This window comes from Amblyraja radiata, chromosome 4 (genome assembly GCF_010909765.2).
Source record: "Amblyraja radiata isolate CabotCenter1 chromosome 4, sAmbRad1.1.pri, whole genome shotgun sequence".
Classification (NCBI taxonomy): domain Eukaryota; kingdom Metazoa; phylum Chordata; class Chondrichthyes; order Rajiformes; family Rajidae; genus Amblyraja; species Amblyraja radiata.
Genome location: NC_045959.1, coordinates 98,183,788 through 98,205,718, shown reverse-complemented (window position 1 = coordinate 98,205,718; position 21,931 = coordinate 98,183,788). Strand labels below are relative to the sequence as shown.

Below are 21,931 nucleotides of genomic sequence, written 5' to 3'. Positions count from 1 at the left end.
ATGAATTCAGCTTAATTTAAAAAAAAAATCAAGTTACTGGTACATTACATCAATTCTAAATTACATAATTGATGAAAATTCCGCAAAGAATAATGGCCAGATTTCTAGATTCATGATCATCAAAAGCCCATTGATTAACTAATTGTACACAAAATAAAGGGAATCCTCCCAGCCCTTCAACCAACCTCCTCTTCACCCACCCCACAATGTCATAAAATCTTTGTGAGTTGGAAGCTTTTAGTATCAACCAACAGTAATGCAAATAATTAATCATGTGTTTTGTTTTGGCAACAGCTGTAGTTACCAACAGGGTGGTGATTCTGTGGAATTCATTGCCATACTGATGTGGAGGCCAAGTAATTGGGTATTTTTAAAGCGGAGATTGGTAGGTTCTTGATTGAGTGTCATCAAAGGTTATGGGCAAAGGCAGGACAATGGGGTTGAGAGGGAAAAATAGATCAGCCATCGAATGGCGGGCCAGACTTGATGGGCCGAATGGACTAATTCTGCTCATATGTCTTATGATCCTATAAAATAGATAACGATCAACATTAAATCGACGGTACATCAGATTTACAGATAAAAAACACTTACGTCATTGTTATCCTGCAGCTAAAATTAATTTCTATTCTTAAAGCACAAATGCATTTTAAATCACATTTTCAAATTTCACATAATAATCTTGATAATATATGACATTGTATTTATTAATTGAATTTGTTAATTGTCATTGTTTCTTTCATACATCAAATTATGATGGAACAAAGAGAATGTAGACTTGCCCAAAATGTGCAAATTAACCAATTTGCTCATTAACATCCACATATCATCAACATCCGAGAAGTTTATTTTACTTTACATAATGAAAATTTCTACCGATCTGAACAGAAAAGATGAATGATCAAATTATTCTCAAAATCTCATCCTCCAGAAAACACACCTTTTCTTAGGCTGGTGAGTCAGTGTGACTCAAGAACTGGTCTGTGGGTACGCAATGATAAATTGATGAAATATATATCCAAAAGCACAATTTACTAACATGTAAATCCAAACATCCCTGCTTTCCCTCACCATATTAAGGCAAAAATTAATATTGGCTATCAGCACTTCAATCAGAATTTTCACTCAGATTTACTAACAAAAAATTACCTTCAGTGCACTGATGCTGTAGGTTGATGTTTCCTATGTGATGTTGCTCACTGGTGAAATTTCACAAATGATTAATAATAAAATGAATTGCATGCCCTCAACAACAGTCCAAAACGACAGTCTCCATGCTGCATCCAAGGAAGATTTGCTAGACTATCGTCAATCTGCAATAAATAAGATTAAATAATGTACGGGTTAAAGTAAGTCTTGAGGAGAGGCAGATTTTCTGCAATAATGACCTGCTTGAAATAAATCTGCTTCACAGTTTGAATTAGCTCCACCTGTCTCAAACTACTGGCTGCTTCACTAATAAAGACAAGAAATGGTTGTTCAATCATAACAGCTCCTACGCAATGAGCTAAAATTAACAACTATTTTACTCCATTATTACGCATATCTTGTTGTGTGCTGCTCTCATTCAGCTACCTGAAAGATTCTTGCTTCAATCCTGTTCAGGTCATAAGAAATAGAATTGCTTAAAGCTCCCAGTGTTTTTCCAAAAAAAATCAATGAATTATATTTTTAATAACTGTGATAGAGTCATGGTGTCAGATTCATACAGCACGGAAACAAGCCATTTGGCCCGTCCATACTGCCCAAGATGCCCCATCCAAGCAAGCTTTATATGCTTGCACCTGACCCATATTCTTCTAGACCTCTCCCATCCATGTATCTATCTAAATATTTTTTCAATGTTGTTCCTGAACCTGCCCCAATTACTTCCTCTGGCAGCTTGTTCTTTCTGTCTGAAAAAGTTCCCTCTCTCACCTGAAACCTCTTATTCTTGATTCCCCTACCCTGGAAAAAAGACAGTGTGCATTCACACTATCTGTTTCCCTCATACTTTTATACACCTCAATAAGATCACTCCTTCATTTCCAGGGAGCCCAACCTCTCCCTATAGCTCAGGCTCTCAAGTCCCGACAACATACTCGTAAATCTTCTCTGCACTCTTTCCAGTTTAACGGCATCTTCCATATAACATGATGACAAATATCGAAAAACACTGGGTGGCGCCACTAGAAGTGGCTGCCTCGCCAACAGTCTGTCTGTCCTTTCTTCATTTTTGTTATTTTTAGTATGTGATAAAAAGTATGTTTTAGTGTTCCTTGGTTTGGTTTATTTAGGGGGGTGGGGGAAACATTTTTTCAATCTCTTACCTCGACGGAGATGCGATTATTTTCCGTATCGTATCTCCGTCCGCACTGCGGCCTAACATCATGGAGTTGTTGGCCTTTCCTGGTGACTGACGGGCGCTCCAAGCCGCGGGAGTCTGTGGGACTTTAACATCGCGGAGCTTGCGTTCCCTTTGCCGGGGATCAAAGCTCCAACCGCGGGGCCTGTGGACTTTAACATTGTGAAGCCCGCGGTCTCTGGTAAGAAGAGGCTGATTCGGGAGCTCCATGCCGCGGAGAGAGTTTCGATCACCCCGAGGCGGGTTTCGGTCGTCGGCTGCGGGGGCTTTGATCGCCCCGACTGCGGATGGTTTGACTACCCCGACCGCGGGAGAACAAAGAGGAAGAAAATTGAACTTTATTGCCTCCCATCACAGTGAGGAATGTGGAATCCACTGTTTATGTTAACTTTGATGTGGTTGTGTGTCTTGTTGCTTTTCACTTAGTATGGCTGTATGGTAACTCAAATCTCACTGTACCTTAATTGGTACATGTGACAATAAACTGACATTGAAACATTGAAACCTTGAACTGAGTCAAGAGTGTTTTATTTGTACTGAAACGGAACAATAAAATTCTTACTTGCAGCAGCAAGCAGACTTACGTCCTATTCCCACACTGACCTTTCTGTCCTTGGCCTCCTCCATTGTCAGAGTGAGGCTAATTGCAAATTGGAGGAACAGCATCTCATATTTCGCTTGGGCAACTTACAACCCAGTGGTATGATTTTGATTTCTCTAACTTCAAGTAACCCCTCTCTCCATCCCTCCCCCACCCAAGTCACACCAGCTTCTCGTTTTCACCCAATAAACAGCTACCAATGGCCTGTTTCCTTTATCATTGTTACTTTTTTGCATATCTTTCATTCATTGTTCATTATCTCTCTACATCATCGTCTATATCTCCCGTATCCCTTTTCCCTAACTAGTCTGAAGAAAGGTCTTGACCTGAAATGTCACCCATTCCTTCTCTCCAGAGATGCTGCCTGTTACTCCAATTCTGTGCTAAGTTACTCCAACTCTTTGTTTAGTTTAGTTTATTTTAGAGTTACAGCGTGGAAACAGGTCCTTCGGCCCACCGGGTCCACGCCGACCAGCGATCCCCGCACATTAACACTATCCTACACCCACTGGTGACAATTGTTTTTGTTTACATTTACCAAGCGAATTAACCTACAAACCTGTACGCCTTTGGAGTGTGGGATTAAACCAAAGATCTCGGAGAAAACCCACGCAGGTCGCGGGGAGAACGTACAAACTCCGTACAGACAGCACCCATAGTCGGAATCGAACCCGGGTCTCTGGCGCTACACTCGCTGTAAGGCAGCAACTCTACCGTTGCACCACCGTGACCGTGTCTATCATTGGTTAACCACCTTTTGTAATCTCCTTTTATTCCTGAGCGTTCGAGTTGCCGAAACAGGTCATGATGCAACCTGTCAATATGCTCTCTACCTTACACTGGTAGAGGTTCAATAGAGCATTAATTGACACACCAAAGCTCCTCAATCTTCTAAGAAGTAAAGGCATTGAATGGCAACTGCAACATAAAATCCCAACTTCTATATACAGTTCCCTGACTGTTGACCAGCAGGATGCAATAAGCCTTCTTCACCACCCTATCCACCTGCGATGCCACTTACAGCAAACGATGTACTTGTACTTCTGGATCCCTCTGCTCCACAACATTCCACAGGTCTTTTCTGGTGAAGATACCACACACTTATCTGAATTTTACTTCGGAGTCACGTGAGTGACTACGTGAAGAAGCCCGCCACGACGCATGCGTGTCATATCGCTTTCACGCTTGCGAAACGACAGGCGGGGTGGAGTGTCCCCCGCAGCGGTAAGTTTGAAACCGCGACCTGCAGGTAAGTGATTTACTCTGCGGTAGTTTTTGTCCCCGCGCTGTTTTTACACAGGGGGGGGAAGCTGGACAAAATAGTGTCCACAAGTGCTGCGAGTGAAGCTGGCTGGGGAGGACCGCGAAGTTACGGGAGCCAGCAGCAGCTGAAGGCACAAGCCCCGTAAGGGATCAGCTGTGCCGACTTTTGGTCCCGCGCCGGCCAGAAACACCATGGCCGGGCGGGAGAGTATCAGAATGGGGCCGTCGACTTTTGACAAGTCGAAAACGGCAGGAGACGGGGTGGAACGACGTTCCCCCGTAGCGACAATTTAAATCTGGACCTGCAGGTAAGAGCTGCGGTCTTTTTGTGTTTTCCCATGCTGATTACAGGTGGAGAAACCAACGGGCTGCGACAAAGCTGGTGGGCTAGCAGCGGCCAGTGGCACTTGAATCACCTATAATGGGATCAGCTGTGCCCGATGTCGCCTCCGCACCGGCCAGATCCACTCCGCGGTCGGGCGGTAAGGACAAAGCTGGTGAGGGAGGACCGCGGAGCAGCGGGCAGCCAGCAGCAGCCAGCGGCACTCGGATCACCGATAGTGGGATCAGCTGTGCCCGATGTCGCCTCCGCACCGGCCAGATCCACGCGGCCCGGCGGAAAGGCTAGACACAAAAACAAACAAGGTCGTGGACTCAGAGGAGTCCGACTTTGAACAACTGCGGGCGGCCAGCGACCGAGAGCGCTGGAGCCGGATGGAGCGGTGTGTGGAGCATTTGCTCCAACATGACAGACTCCGGGAGATGGAGTCGGGTCACTGTGGGCCCTATGATAAACCCACAGCAGTACCTCTTGAAGGGCTGCACAGTGCTTCTACCTCATCAGAGGGGAGCACTGCGGGTCAGTTCTGGGCTGACCTGGAAGAGGGGTCCGCAGAAGGAAAGACAAGTGTGCAAGGGGTGCAGGAACGAGAGAACCTACTGGACTAATAAAAGGGACTCCAACAAAAACCCACTACAGCCAAAGACAGCACCCCTACGCACCCACCAGCAGAACTGGTGAAAGCTCGAAGGCCCGGTACTCAAAACATGAGTCTTTTTTAGGCCATGGCCCAGGCCGGCCTTCTTGGAAGATGCGGGGACCTCCAACGCCAACCAAACTGAAAATCCAGACACCAGCGCAACAACAGCAGCGAAGAACCTACAAAAAGAAGTAAACCTGCCACTGGTAACTATGGAGGTAGGTGGGTCTGGTTCCCTACAAAATACAGGGAGCATGGAGGTTGGGGGGAGATTACACTCTTTTCTGAATGCATGGAGCATGTTAACAACCGATACTTACATCTTAAGCAGTATCCAGGGATATACAATAGAGTATATACACAAGTACAGCCCTCCAGTTCAACATATACCGAACCGAATGTTCGTGCTTTCTGATAAAGAAAAATCAAAAGCGCAAGCTGAACTGGAGCGGCTTTAAGTAAAAGGTGTAATTGAGAAAACTCAACACGAACCATTAGAATTCGTGTCCAATATATTTACCAAAAACAAAAAAGATGGTGGTTGTCGCATCATCATAGATCTGACAAAATGGAAACCTTTGTTACTGCTAAACAATTAATTTCCAAAGGTTACTTCATGGCCAGCATCGATTTAAAAGATGCTTACTATTCAGTGCCTATACGAGGTGACCACAGATGTTACTTAAAATTCAACAGGATGGGACAACTCTGGCAGTATAAAGCACTGCCCAATGGTTTATCATCAGCCCCAGGCTGTTCACAAAATTTTGAAACCAGCCCTAGCGTTTCTACGTAAACGTAAACACATGGTCATGGCATATTTAGATGACATACTCATTGTGGGCAAAACTTTGGAATTGGCCAAACAAACTGTAACAGCCACAAAACAGTTATTTGAAAAACTGGGATATATTATCCATCCAGTTAAATCTGAACTAACGCCTTCCACTACTATGGACTATTTGGGGTTCACCATTGACTCAGTTCACATGTCGGTGACTCTGCCTAAGGGAAAGGCTAGAGATTTAATAGAGGCTTGCAATAACCTCATTGACATCAGCAAACCATCCATCAGATTGGTAGCAAAAGTAATTGGCAAAATGGTGGCTGCCTTTCCAGCCACACAATTTGGACCTCTACATTACCAAAACTTACAGAGAGCAAAAATACAAGCACTCTAAATTAATGCAGGTCACTTTGACAGACCTATGAAACTACCAATCAAGCTAAAATGGAACTAAAATGGTGGATAGATAACATCTGGCTTTGTTCCAATCCAATCATTGACAGTAACCCTTCCATGATACTACAAACTGATGCCAGTGCACTTGGGTGGGGAGCCACCAATACCATCACCAGCTGTGGAGGTAGATGGACTGCTCAGGAGGCATCATTATTACTCACACTGGGCATAAACTACCTGGAAATGTTGGGGGCATTCCATGGCCTAAAGTCATATTGTACTGGATCATATCACCAGCATGTTAGACTACAGATAGACAATACCACCGTGGTAGCATACATTAACCACATGGGTGGAAACAAATCGACATCATGTGACAATCTGGCTAATACAATTTGGCAATGGTGTATCCAGAGAGATATTTGGATATCAGTCACTTACCTACCAGGAAGACTAAATTTAGTGGCAGACACCAGGTCACGCAAATTTAATGAAAACACCGAATGGATGTTGAATAAAAAAGTATTTGCTGATATTACAGCAAAATATGGAACATCAGATATCGATCTATTCGCATCCAGACTTAACCACCAGTTATCAAATTATGTTTCATGGGAACCAGACCCTGGGGCAGCGGCGACAGATGCATTTTCGCTGCATTTGGGGGAAATTGTTTATTTACGCATTCCCTCCTTTCTGCCTCATCAGTCGGGTATTAAGGAAAATACAACAAGACTCTGCGTCTGGTATTTTAGTAGTACCCGATTGGCCTACTCAACCATGGTTCCCAGTGGTATTAAACATGGTATTAGAACCATGTATCACCATCCCACATAGACCAGATTTATTGCTACAACCCGTAACAAGGGATAGCCACCCATACCATAAACATTTGAACTTATTAATTTGTAGAGTTTTAAAAACACCTCTACTACAACTGGGACTGATGGACCGAACAGTGAACACGATCTCGGCAGCCCAAAGACAGTCAACCAAAAAAAACAGTATCTGGTCTATATCAGGAAGTGGGCGATGCACTGCCATAAAAACAACATCACCTACAGAGACATGAACATCCCGTCTGTTCTGGAATATCTGGCAGGCCTCCACTATGATGAGGGGCTCAGTTACAGTGCCATCAACTGCGCCAGAAGTGCCCTATCGACTTACCTATGGCAGGGGACAGAGCGTTACTCTATTGGGACTCACCCACTGGTAACAAAACTTATGAGGGGAATTTTTAATACTAATCCCCCAAGAACCAGGTACTCCCAAATATGGGATGTATGTATTGTCCTGAAGATGTTCAGGAATTGGTCTCCAGCAACAGCTCTGTCCCTACACAGACTGACATTAAAAACAGTCATGTTAATGGCATTGGTCACGGCACAGAGGGTACAGTCACTGCATAAACTATGACTGGACAACATGACTTCCTCAACAGAAAATATTAAGTTTCATATCTATGAGTTAGTAAGCAGAACAGACAGGGATCAGCAGGCCTCAATATACAATTTAGGTCATACCCAACAAATGACCGTCTGTGTATAGTAAGACATCTGTCATTATACATGGAGAAAACAAAAATCCTAAGAGGCAATGAGAAGGCACTTTTTGGTTAGCCACAAGCAACCACACAAAAGAGTGACGGTCCAGACCATCTCAAGATGGCTGAAACAGGTGCTAACACAGGCTGGGGTGGATACTAATATTTTTAAATCTCAATCCACCAGGGCTGCAGCTACATCGGCAGCGATACAGTTGGATGTACCAATGGACCAAATCCTCAAGGCAGCAGGATGGTCTGGGGAAAAAACATTCCAATTATTTTACAATAAACCAGTAATGAAACCTGGAACGTTTGCAGAAACAATTTTAAGTTCTGTAAATTAATTTAAACCCATAAAATGAGGGATGACGTGCCCTCCGCTCCCACCCTTGATCATATACTCAACTGGTATCTCTTCTCTAATCTTACTATGTTTAGTCATTACAGTTATCTGTGATTTCACACCGCTGCTTTGAAGAATGACACGCATGCGTCGTGGCGGGCTTCTTCACGTAATCCCTCATCGTAACTCCTCATAAAATACAGATCAAACTTCAAACTGGTAAGTTCTCGTTTAATCTTACTATTAAATTCCATTAGTCAGTCAATGGTCCACATTCCCAGCTGATGAAGATTCTGCTGTCATTCTTGATAACCATCTGCATTGTCTGCAATACCACCTATGTTAGTGTCATTTGCAAACTTACTAATCATGCCTTGAGTATTCTCATCCAAGGAGTTAATATCGACGACGAACAATAATAGGTGTGGCACCAATCCCTCAGGCACACTATTAGTCAGAAGCCTCCAGTCCGAAAATGACTTCCACCACAACCTAATTTGAGGAAGCACATCCTTGTGATTGAGGCAGTGCAGCGTAGGTTCACGAGATTGATCCCTGGGATGGCGGGACTGTCATATGAGGAAAGATTGAAAAGACTAGGCTTGTATTCACTCGAGTTTGTAAGGATGAGGGGGTATCTTATAGAAACATATAAAATTATAAAAGGACTGAACAAGCTAGATGCAGGAAAAATGTTCCCAATGTTGGGCGAGTCCAGAACCAGGGGCCACAGTCTTAGAATAAAGGGGAGGCCATTTAAGACTGAGGTGAGAAAAAACTTCTTCACCCAGAGAGTTGTGAATTTATGGAATTCCCCGCCACAGAGGGCAGTGGAGGCCAAATCACTGGATGGATTTAAGAGAGAGTTAGATAGAGCTCTAGGGGCTAGTGGAATCAAGGGATATGGGGAGAAGACAGGCACGGTTTATTGATTGGGGACGATCAACCATGATCACAATGAATGGCGGTGCTGGCACGAAGGGCCGAATGGCCTCCTCCTGCACCTATTTTCTATGTAACCTTCTGATACCATGAAGCCAACTCTGCAATTGGAATATTGCATGTAATTTGGAGTGCAGTTCTGGTCACCCCATTGCAGGGAAAATGTGGAAGCTTTTGTGAGGGTGCAGAGGTGGTTTACCAGAATGCTGCCTGGATTAGAGGGTTTCAGCTGCAGAGAGAGGCTTTGTTTTAGAGTTGTTTTGCATTGTTGTAGTCATAGTCACATGGTGTGAAAACTAGTCCCACCTGCCTACGTTTGGCCCATATCCTTCTAAATCTATCCTATCCACGCACCTGTCTAAATGTTCTTAAATGTTGTGATAGTCCCTGGCACAACTACCTCCTCCGGCAGCTAGTTCCATACACCCACCAACCTCTGTGCAAAAAGGTTGCCCCTAAGGTTCCCATTAAGTCTTTCCCCACTCAAATTAAAACTATGTCCTCTGGTTCTTGATTCCTCTTTTCTGCGTTAAATTTACCCAATCTATTCCTCACCATGTACATCTTTATAAGATTGCCCCTCATCCTCCAGTGCTCCAAATAATCTTTTTGACCACCCTATCAACTTGTGACACCACTTTCAAGGAACTATGTACCTGCACTCCTATGTACCTGCACTCTCGTACACTCCCCAGAGTCCAACCATTCACTGTGTAGGTCTTGTCCTGGTTTGACTTCGCAAAATGCAACAACTCACACTTTTGTGTTAAATTCTATCAACCATTCTGCCCACCTGCACAACCGATCAAGATCCTGCTGCAATTTTTGACAATCATTTTTGTCAATAGTCAATAGGTGCAGGAGTAGGCCATTCGGTCCTTCGAGCCAACACCGCCATTCAACATGATCATGGCTGATCATCCACAATCAGTACCCCGTTCCTGCCTTCTCCCCATATCCCCTGATTCTGCTATCTTTAAGAGCCCTATCTAGCTCTCTTGAAAGTATCCAGAGAGCTGGCCTCCACCACCCTCTGAGGCAGATAATTCCACAGACTCACAACTCTCTGTGTGAAAAAGTGTTTCCTCATCTCTGTTCTAAATGGAGATTATTCTTATTCTTAAACTGTGGCCCCTGGTTCTGGACTCCCTCAACATCGGGAACATGTTTCCTACCTTTAGCGTGTCCAAACCCTTAATAATCTTATATGTTTCAATAAGATAGCCTCTCATCCTTCTAAATTCCAGAGTATACAAGCCCAGCTACTCCATTCTCTCAGCATATTACAGTCCCACCATCCCGGGAATTAACCTTGCAAACCTATACTGCACTCCCTCAATAGCAAGAATGTTCTTCCTCAAATTTGGAGACCAAACCTGCACACAATAATCCAAGTGTGGTCTCACTAGGGCCCTGTATAACTGCAGAAGGACCTCTTTGCTCCTATACTTAACTCCTCTTGTTATGAAGGCCAACATGCCATTTGTTTTCTTCACTGCCTGCTGTACCTGCATGCTTACTTTCATTGACTGATGAACAAGGACCCCCCAGATCCCGTTGTACTTCCCCTTTTCCCAACGACACCATTTAGATAATTATCTTCCTTCCTGTTTTTGCTACCAAAGTGGATAACCCCACATTTATCAACATTAAACTGCACCTGCCATGCATCTGCCCACTCACCCAACCTGTCCAAGTCACCTTGCATTCTCATAGCATCCTCCTCACAGTTCACACTGCCATCCAGCTTTATATCACCTGCAAATTTCCTAATGTTACTTGTACTCCCTTCATCTAAACCATTAATATATACTGTAAACAGCTGCGGTCCCAGCACCGAGCCTTGCGGTACCCCACTAGTCACTGCCTGCCATTCTGAAAGGGTCCCGTTAATCTTAGTTCCTGTCTGCCAACCAATTATCAATCCACTCAGCACTCAACCCCCAATATCATGTGCCCTAATTTTGCCCACTAATCTCCTATGTGGGACCTTATCCAAGGCTTTCTGAAAGTCCAGATACACTACATCCACTGGCTCTCCCTTGTCCATTTTCCTAGTTACATCCTCAAAAAATTCCAGATTAGTCAAGCATGATTCCCCTTCGTAAATCCATGCTGACTTGGACCGAACCTGTTAATGCTATCCAAATGTGCCAATATTTCATCTTTTAAAATTGAGTCCAGCATCTTCCCCACCACCGATGTCAGGCTAACTGGCCTAGAAATTCCCTGTTTTCTCTCTCCTGCCTTTCATAAAAAGTGGGATAACATTAGCTACCCTCCAATATACAGGAACTGATCCTGAATCTATAGAACATTGGGAAATGATCACAAATGCGTCCACGATTTCTAGAGCCACTTCCTTAAGTACCCTGGGATGCAGACCATCAGGCCCTGGGGATTTATCAGCCTTCAGTCCCATCAGTCTACCCAACACCTGCCTAATGTGGATTTCCTTCAGTTCCTCCATCATCCCAGATCCTCTGGCCACTAGTACATCAGGAAGATTGTTTGTGTCCTCCTCAGTGAAGACGGATCCAAAGTACCTGTTCAACTCATCTGCCATTTCCTTGTTCCCCATAATAAATTTACCCTTTTCAGTCTTCAAGGGTCCAACATTGGTCTTAACTATTTTTTTCCTCTTCACATACCTAAAGAAGCTTTTACTATCCTCTATATTCTTGGCTAGCTTACTTTTGTACCTTATCTTTTCTCCCCGTATTGCCTTTTTAGTTATATTCTGTTGCTCTTTAGACGTTACCAAATCCTCGGGCTTCCCACTCATCTCTGCGATGTTGTACTTCCTCTCTTTTATTTTTATCCTGTCCCTGACTTCCTTGTCAGCCACGGTCGCCCCTTGGAATCTTTCTTCCTCTTTGGAATGCAAACTTACTAATCATATCTTGTACGTTCTCCACCAAATTGATATAGATGACAAACAGCAGTGGGCCCAGCAGCGAACCCTGAGGCAAACCACTAGTCACAGACCTCCAATCCAAGAAAAAACCTTCCACCATCATCTTCTGCTTCTTCCCATGAAGCCAATTTTCGATCCTATTTTTCCTTGGATCCCATGAGATCTAAGCTTCCAGAGCAGCCTACCATGCAGAACCTTGTCGAATGCCTTATTGAAACCCATATATACAACATCTACAGCTCTGCCCTCATAAACATTTTTGGTCACATCTTCAAAAAACACGATGCAATTTGTGAGACACGACCTCCCACGTACAAAACCATGCTGACTATCCCTAATCGCCCCAGATTGTAGACTCACTAACCTGTAGTTCCCAGGCAATTCCCTGCAGCTCTCCTTAAATAGAGGCACATCATTTGCCTCCAGCCTTCTGGCACCTCACTGGTATTTAATGATAATTCATAAATCTCAGCCAGGACTCCTGCAATTTCCTTTTTGGTTTCCCAGTATCCTCGGATATATCTTTTCAGGCTCGGGAGATTTGTCTACATTCACACGTGTCAGGACCTTCAGCACCTCTGCAACCGTAACACTGACTGCTCTCAAGACACTTCCATTGACTGTTCCAAGTTCACCGCTCCTTATGTCTTTCTCCACGGTAAAAACAGAGGAGAAATACTCATTAAGAAGCTTGCCCATCTCCAGTGGCTTTACCCAGAGTTAACTGCTTTTCTGTGGGATGTCGGAGGTTGGGGAAGACTTGATAGAAGTATATAAAATTATGAGAGCCATAGACAGGGTGGACAATCAAAACCTTTCCATCTTTTCTAATTCCATTTATCAACACAGTCCACAGCATTGCATTCCATTGTGATTCATGTGCTCATCGAGATACTTCTCCAACGTGAGAGAAGCATCCACCAAACCCGCAACGGAGGCGGAGAGGAGAGCTCTTCAGCGCGTCGTCCACAGAGCGCAGAAGATTATTGGGACACAGCTACCAGCCTTGGAGGGCATCTACTATACATGGTGCCTCAGGAAGGCCATCAGCATCCACAAAGACTCCTCACACCCTTGTAATAGTCTGTTCGAACTCCTACCTTCCGGCAGACGTTACAAGGTCTTCTACGCCCGCACCTCCAGACTCAGGAACAGCTTCATCCCCAAAGCTATCGCTGCTCTGAACCGGCCCTGCTGAGTGGCCCCCACCCCCATGGACTGTCTCCCTCGGATGGTCACATCGCACATCAACCCGGCACAGACCTATTTGCACTTTAGATTGTTTTACTGTTTTACTGTTCTTTTTTATAAATCATGTTTCTCTGGGTATCTACATTGTATTAGTTGTTTAAGTTATGACATCGGATGGAAGCTGCATACCAAATCTCGTTGCACCTATGTGCAATGACAATAAAATATATTATTATTATTAGTCCAGATTGAAACCACTTTCTGAGTGAAAATCAATTCTTATCAAAGACCCACTAAACCTCTTACCCCTTCTCTTAAACCCCCTAGTTTTAGATACGTTTGTCATGGGAAAAGTTTCATACAATCCTCTACCCCCAAAGAAAACATACCCAGCCTATCCTGTCTCTCCCCAAATGCTCCATCCCAATGAATCGTGTCTACACCCTGTCTAGTGCAATTACATCTATTGTGTAATTTGGCACAGAAGTGCAGATAATACTTCAGTGGTACGGTGGCACAGAGGGCCATTCTTGTTGCCCCATTACAGGAAGGATATGCAGGCTTTGGAGAGGGTGCAGAAGAGGTTTACTAGAATACTACCTGGATTAAAGGGTGACTACAAAGAGAAGTTGGACAAACTTAACAATTGTTTTTCTGGAACGTCGTAGGTTGTGAGGAAAACTGATAGAAGTATATAGAATTATGAGAAGCATAGATAGTGTAGGCACTGAACCTTTCACCCAGGTTTCAAGAACCTGAAATAAAGGCACAACATTAGCCATCCTCCACTCATCCAGCACCTTATCCATGTCTAGCTATGATTCATACATCTCAGCCAGAGCTCCCGCAATTTCTTCTCTGGCTTTCCACAGCATCCACTGGTGTATCTGATCACATCCGGGAGATTTATCTACCCTCAGATAGGATGTCCAGTGATCATAATACAGACTGTCCTCAAGACAGACACAGTTGCTTGAGTAACTCAGCGGGTCAGGAAGCACCTCTGGGAAAAAAAGGGTGACATTTTGGGTCAGGACCCTTCCTCAGACTGAGTCAGGGGAGAAGGAAACTAGAGATATGAGAAGGTACAAAGAACAAATGAACAAAAAGGTATGAAAATAACAAATTATAGGCAGCACGACGATCAAGGAAAGGTGGAGCTAACAATGGTCCATTGTTGGCTGTGGAGAAAGTGAGAACGAGTGGAGACAAACAGTGAAACTAAGCAGGAGGACAGTGAAACTAGAACAAAGACTAGGGTGGAGGAGGGATGGAGAGCGAGGGAATGCAAATGTATCTTGGAGTTGGAGAAGTCAATATTCATGTTACTTGTACAATACTGCTGTTCCTCCAATTTTCATTTGGCCTCACTCTGACAGTGGAGGAGGCCTAGGACAGAAAGGTCAGTGTGGGAATGGGAAGGGGAATGAAAGTGTTGGGCAACCAGGAGATCACATAAGCCTAGTGGTCTGTCCTCAAGACATCTTCCAGAATAATCCCACGTTTTCTAATCTTCATTGTTTTCTCTCCGGTATAAACAGGGGAGAAATCTTCATTGAGTAATAACAGAGGAGAATTACTCATTGATAAAAATCGAGGAGAAATACTCATTGATAAAAATCAAGGAGAATACTCATTGAGAGGGGCCAGGTTTAAAGGAGATGTGCGGTGCAAATGTTTTTATACGGAGAGTGATGGGTGCTTGGAATGCGCTGCCTGGGGTGGTGATGGAGACAGGTACAATAATGGTATACAAGAGACTTTTAGACAGGCACATTGATATGCAGGGAATTAAGGAATATGGATCATGTGCAGGCAGATAAGAGTTGGCATCATGTTCAGCACAGACATCATGGGCCGAAGGGCCTGTGCTGTACTGTTCTATGTTCCTCATTATAACAAGTACCTGAGGTCTCAGGTCTGAGTTCCCCCAAAGGTTACAGGTTTCAATTCACAAAATAAACTCTACATTATCAATCTTCTGTTTCCTATTATCAAATAGCTTTGGATTGAATTTGCCAGCTTGCGTTGGATCCTATATGCTCTAACATTTAGGACCAGTCTTCAATGTGGGACTGTGTCAAAGGCAATACTGAATTCCATGTTGACGATTTCAACTACACTGTCCTCATCATTGTGCTGCTTCTTTAGAAAATTCAATCAAACTCAAGGGCAGCACGTTGACACAGTGGTAGAGTTGTACGGAGTTTGTACGTTCTCCCCATGATCGCGTGAGTTTTACCCAAGATCTTCGGTTTCCTCCCACACTCCAAAGGTTTGTAGGTTAACTGGCTTGGAATACATGTAAATTGTCCCTAGTGTGTGTAGGATAGTGTTAGTGTATGGGGATTGCTGGTCGACGCGGACTCGGTGGGCTGAAGAGCCTGTTTCCATGCTGTATCTCTAAAACTAAACTAAACTAAATTGATTAGTCTGGATCTCGTTTTATCAGAAACATGCTCCCTATCTTCGATTAATCTCTGCTTTTCCAAGAATAGATTAATCCTGTTCATTGGCAATTTTCCAACTTGACCAACTGCGGAGAAGGCAGGAACGGCGTACTGATTGTGGATGATCAGCCATGATCACATTGAATGGCAGTGCTGGCTCGAAGGGCCAAATGGCCCACTCCTGCACCTATTGTCTATTGTCTATTGACCCACTAGCTTGTCCTATCAATATTGTTCTTCCTGAACAGAGTTTACAGGTTTGCAGTCCTCCAGTTATCTGGCATCTGATTAAAAAATCTATGTCAAGTCATCAACAATATCCTCCCTTCTCTGTTAATGCAGCCGAGATATCTTTCCTCAGGCTCTGGGAGATTATCTGTCAAAATAAATGTATCTTCAGCCTGCCAAGACATCTCATACCTCCTCCTTTTTGGTGATAATATACTTGAGAATTTCATTGTTTCACTCCAATTACACCATAATTCTTGGTGATATCAGCTGAGGTATTCATTTAAGATCGCTCCTACATCCTCTAGCTTTTAGTTTGGAAATGTATTTGTTAAGAAAAGATGACCCCAAAATATTAGAAACACCTACTGTAAAAGAAAACTCACCATGAACACTAACGGGGCACTTGGATAAACATGACTTCATCGGACAGAACCAGCATTGTTTTTGTGAAGGGGAAGTCCTGTTTAACGAATCTGCTCGAATTCTTTGAGGAAGTAACAACCCGGGTGGATAAAGGGGAACCGGTGGATGTGGTATACTTGGACTTCCAAAAGGCTTTTGACAAGGTGCCACATAAGAGACTATTGCTAAAAATAAAAAATTATGGGATTGGGGGTAATATATTAGCATGGGTAGAGGATTGGCTAACAAATAGGAAGCAGAGAGTGGGGATAAATGGTTCATACTCGGGATGGCAACCGGTAACTAGTGGGGTTCCGCAAGGGTCGGTGCTGGGACCCCAGTTGTTCACAATTTATATAAATGATTTGGAGGAGGGAACCAAGTGTAATATATCAAAATTTGCGGATGATACAAAAATGGGAGGAAAAGTAGGGGATGAGGAGGATAGGAAGAGTCTGCAAAAGGATATAGATAAGCTAGGTGAGTGGGCAACAACTTGGCAGATGAAATTTAATACTAATAAATGTGAAGTCATTCACTTTGGGGAAAAAAAATGATAGGGCAAGTTATTTTCTAAATGAGGAGGAGCTGCGTTGTAATGCAACGCAAAGGGATCTAGGGGTATTAGTACATGAATCACTAAAAGTTAGTATGCAGGTGCAGCAAGCAATCAGGAAGGCCAATGGAGTTTTGGCCTTTATTGCTAGGGGGATTGAGTATAAAAACACGGAGGTCTTGCTGCAGCTGTACACAGTATTAGTGAGACCACATTTGGAATACTGTGTACAGTTCTGGGGTCCATACTTAAGAAAGGATGTACTAGCCCTGGAGGCAGTGCAGCGAAGGTTTACAAGATTAATTCCTGCAATGAGGGGATTGACATATGAGGAAAGGTTAAGTAGGCTGGAACTCTACTCTTTGGAGTTTAGAAGAATGAGAGGCGATCTCATTGAAACATATAAGATCGTGAGGGGCCTTGATCGGGTGGATGCACCGAGGATGTTCCCAATGATCGGGGAAACTAGAACTAGGGGACATAGTTGCAGAATAAGGGGGGGCTCTTTTAAAACTGAGATGAGGAAGAACTTCTTCACCCAGAGGGTGGTTAATTTATGGAATTCACTGCCCCAGGGAGCAGTGGAAGCAGAAACGTTAAATATATTTAAGACTAAAATAGATGGTTTTTTAGCTGCCAAGGGGATAAGGGGCTACGGGGAGAGGGCAGGGATATGGACCTAGGTATGGTTAGTATAGTAAGACCTGAGTGATCTCCTGGACAAGTGTCGATCGCCTGGATTGGGGTCGGAGAGGAATTTCCCGGATTTTTTTCCCGAATTGGACCTGGGTTTTTATCCGGTTTTTTGCCTTCCCCCAGGAGATCACGAGGTTCTTGGGGTGGAGAGGGGTGATAGCGGTATAAAGGGGAGGGTAGTGTCTTGTGTTCTGTGTCTTGTGTCTACTGTTTGTGGGTAAGTGTGTCTGTTTAGTGTTCAGCCATGAGCGAATGGCGGTGCGGGCTCGACGGACCTGGTGGTCTACTCTCGCACCTACTTTCTATGTTTCTATGTTTCTATGAGTGGCACAGTGCTATAAAGACCTAGGTTTGATCCTGACTTAGGGTGCTGTGTTTGTGGAGTTTGCATGTTCTTCCTGTGACCCTGTGGGAGGGAATTTTGCGTTATACCCCTTGCCCGATATCTGACTTTACTCAGATAGGCACAGACACAAAATAAGAAGCTTGTAGATCAGTGGTGAGTCTAACGAACTAGTCGGTTTATTAAAGGCCTTAGTGATGTAAATTGGTCAAACAGTGTGAGCAGCCCAAACTGCTTCAACAAGATATAGTAACTACAAGATTTTTATATATTTATGACACAATGGTTACTTGTGGGGTGGAAATGAATCATTAATCAACGTCTCTCTAATCCTCCATCTTTATAACATGAAAAATACTGCACAAGTAATTATTAATTGCATAGAAAATTGAGGGGGTTGTCTTTTCTTCAGAACGCACTGACTAGATGACACGACTAAAGAACAAATTCAGACAGAAAGCAAATAATCCTCCTCAAGATAATAAAAACACAGTGTGAGATGATTGACTGCTCTGTTTTCTTGCTGAAAGTAAACCATGAGAAATCTTAATCACAGGAGTGACACGGTATAATTTATATGTGGAATAATAAAACTAAATGTTGCTCTAAGGGATGCTCTTCTAAGGTCCACTGTTAAGTCAGAGCATTCAAGGAGTATGGAAAAGCTGACTCTGTGAAATGGCACCCAGATGTCTGAGGTACTGGTATTGTATGTCCAAAATAGAAAGTGCTAAATATGCTCATGGTACTCTGAGTTTTAGAGATCTGTATAGTGGTTTGAACTGATGTAAGCTGCCCAGAGCTGAGAGGAGATGGTTACGGGTGTCAGGGGTGATGGGGAGAAGGCAGGGGAATGCGGTTAGGAGGGAGAGATAGATCAGCCATGATTGAATGGCGGAGCAGAGATGATGGGTCGAATGGCCTAATTCTGCTCCAAACACCTATGAACTTATGACCTTATGTTACTCTCAAGCAATATTTTACCATAGGTTATCAAAAATTCCAGTGAAGTCCTGAATTTTTTTAATTCTAAATTCCTATTTTTCTTCCAAATTAAGAGACATCTGGACAGAAAGGGCTTAGAGACCATTCCTCACTATGAGACTATAATGCCAATTGGTCAGCATGGACAAGGAGGGCCAAAGGGTCTCTTTCTACTCTGTATAGCTCTTTGGCTATAAAGGCTTGTAATGTTTTCAGAAGTGGTGGTGGTGTAATTTGAAGTGATCAAGAAACACTATTATTTGGTAACCATTGTAATCCCTGCAATTCCAAATTGCAACCCGTTCTAAAGCAGGTGATGATAAGTTACATGAATGGAAGAGATTTGCAGGGATATGGGCCAAAGGTGGGCAAGTGGGGCTAGTGTAGCTAGGACATGTTGGCCGGTGTGGGCAAGTTTGGCCGAAGAGCCTGTTTCCACGCTGTATCACTCTATGATTCTATGACTCTATGAGCTTGAAGCCATAATTGATGGCATGTTATCAGGAATTGCACTTGTCCCATGCTTCATGCTGGCAGCAACTGAGCATACAGCAGTTCTAGATCGGGCTCTTTGTTGACCTATTCTATGAAGACGAGCAACCCCCCTCCCCCCACCCACTCCTCGCCCCAATGCCACAGCCATCATCATTCCAACAGGTATTCTCAAGGCCTCAAGAACAAAGTTAAGTTAACAGCATTTTGGTCAAGCACCATGATGCAGTTTTGTTGGCAAATGATTAACACAATGATCCTTCTAAACCATTTAGCCCATTGTGTCCAAATCACCACTCTACCAGAGCAATTCACTAATTTCGCACTGCAGCCCCTTCTCCATAGCCATAGGGCACAAAAACAGGCCTTTCAACCTAACTCATCCATCTGAACAAAATGCCCTATTTAAGCATCTCCATTTCCCCATGTTTAAGCCTTTCCTATCCATGTACCTGACTAAGTGTCTTTTAAATGTTGCTATCGAATCTGCCTCAACTGCCTCCTCTGACATTTCGTTCCATATACCCACCACCCCTTGAGTGAAAAAGTTGTCTGCCAGGTTTGTATTAAATCTAGTTCCTCGCACCTTAAACATATGTCATCTGGTTCTTGATTCCTCTACCCTAGATAAAAGTATGCATTTACCCAATTTATTCCTCTCATGATTTTATCCACTTTGCAATTTTGAATATTTTGCTATTTTTTTTCATACATTTAACCCATTCTTTCCTGAAGGTGACAATGGAACCTGCCTCTTTCACATCTAGATACCAACCACACGGTGCGTAAAAATGTTTTTCCTCTTAGTTTAGTTTAGTTTAGTTCAGAGATACAGTGCGGAAACAGGCCGTTTAACATACCGGGTCCAGGCCGACCATCGATCACCCCGCACACTAACACTATCCTGCACACACTAGGGACAATTTATAATTTTACCAAAGCCAATTAACCTGCAGACCTGTATGTCGTTGAGTGTGGAATGAAACTGGAGCACCTGGAGAAACCCACGCAGATCTCGGGGAGAACGCACAAACTCCGTACAGACAGCGCCCATAATTAGGATCGAACCCGGGTCTCTGGTGCTGTGAGGCAGCAACTTCACCGCTGCACCACCGTGCTGCTCCTCTTCTCCCAATGAATTTTATTTACCTTTTCTTAGTCTGTGACCTCCAGTCATCAACCTTGTATCAACAGGAATAGCCTGCCATGATCCACGCAGAGCAGACCCCCTATCAGTTGAAGCCATTTATCTGAGCTTCCCTCAGGCTCCTCTACTGCAAAGAAAACAGTCCCAGTTCTCCAATCTATTCTTGTCACTCTCGTCTTTCACCCCAGGTACCATTTGCAAACATCTCCGTGGTCTCTTGGATGGGACATAATTTGTTAAGTGGGTCAAGAACTTGTTCTGAAGCAAAATATGAATTAACTCTAATGGAGAAGGAGCAACGCTTGATCACCTACGAGTTAGTTGTAGCTCTGAGGGCTACCGGGATCAAGGGCTAAGGGGAGAAAGCAGGAACGGGGTACTATTGAATGACGGTGCTCTCAAAGAGCCGAATGGACGAGTCCTGCACCTATTTTTTATGTTTCTCCGTTTACTGGGAAATGAGATGGCGCAAGTGACTGAAGTGTCAGTGGAGGAACAATTGGGAACAGTGACTATAATTCCATTTGTTTTAAAAAGGTTGTGGAAAAGACCAACTCAATTATGAACTACGAACTGCCTTGGTTGCACTTGGTTGACTTTGGGCTTTTGTACTAACCTTGTTCTTTTTTAATTCATGAACTTATTTTTGTTTGTGATGTTATATTATGTTGACATGTTATGCTGCTGCATGTAAGAATTTCATTGGTCCAATTTCGGCACGTATGACAATTAAACACTCTTGAATATTGACTCTTGGCTTGTGATGTTTTGCACTTTGGTGTGTTAAACCAGGGCAGGATTTACACAATAAATGATAGGAACTCTGGAGAGTGTTGTAGAACAGAGAGATCTGTGAGTAAAGGTGCATGGCTCCCTGAAAGTATTACGTCAGGTACGCAGTGTGGTCGACCATCTGTGTTGTCATTATGTTGGAAAGGGTGCGGAGAAGATTAATCGGGATGTTACATACATTTGTGAGCTTAATTATTTAAGGAGAGGCTGGATAGGATGGCATTTTCTTTCTCCGGAGCCGAGGAGTGATTTCACTGAAGTTTATAAAATCATGAAGGGCATGGATTAAAGTGAACACTCACTGTCATTTTCCAAGAGTGGAGGATTCTAAAACTAGAGGGCATTGGCTTCAGAAGAGAGGGGAGAGACTTAGGAGGGACCTTAGGGACAACGTTTTCACTCAGATGGCAGTCCGGACCTGGAATGAACTGCCAGAGGAAGTTATAGATGAGTTACAATTTACAATTTATAAAAGATTTGGCCAGATATATGGACAGGAAAGGTTCAATGGGATATGGGCTAAAT

General features: G+C 43.6%; 1 protein-coding gene across 1 annotated transcript in view; it reads right to left on the bottom strand.

Annotated features, from left to right (window-relative positions):
- The window catches only part of arpp21 (cAMP regulated phosphoprotein 21), a 281,688-nt gene that overhangs the window by 170,314 nt on the left and 89,443 nt on the right, over window positions 1-21,931 (bottom strand). The window contains 1 exon segment of the mRNA XM_033020400.1: window positions 1,150-1,313. The gene's annotated coding sequence lies outside the window, so the exon portion shown is untranslated.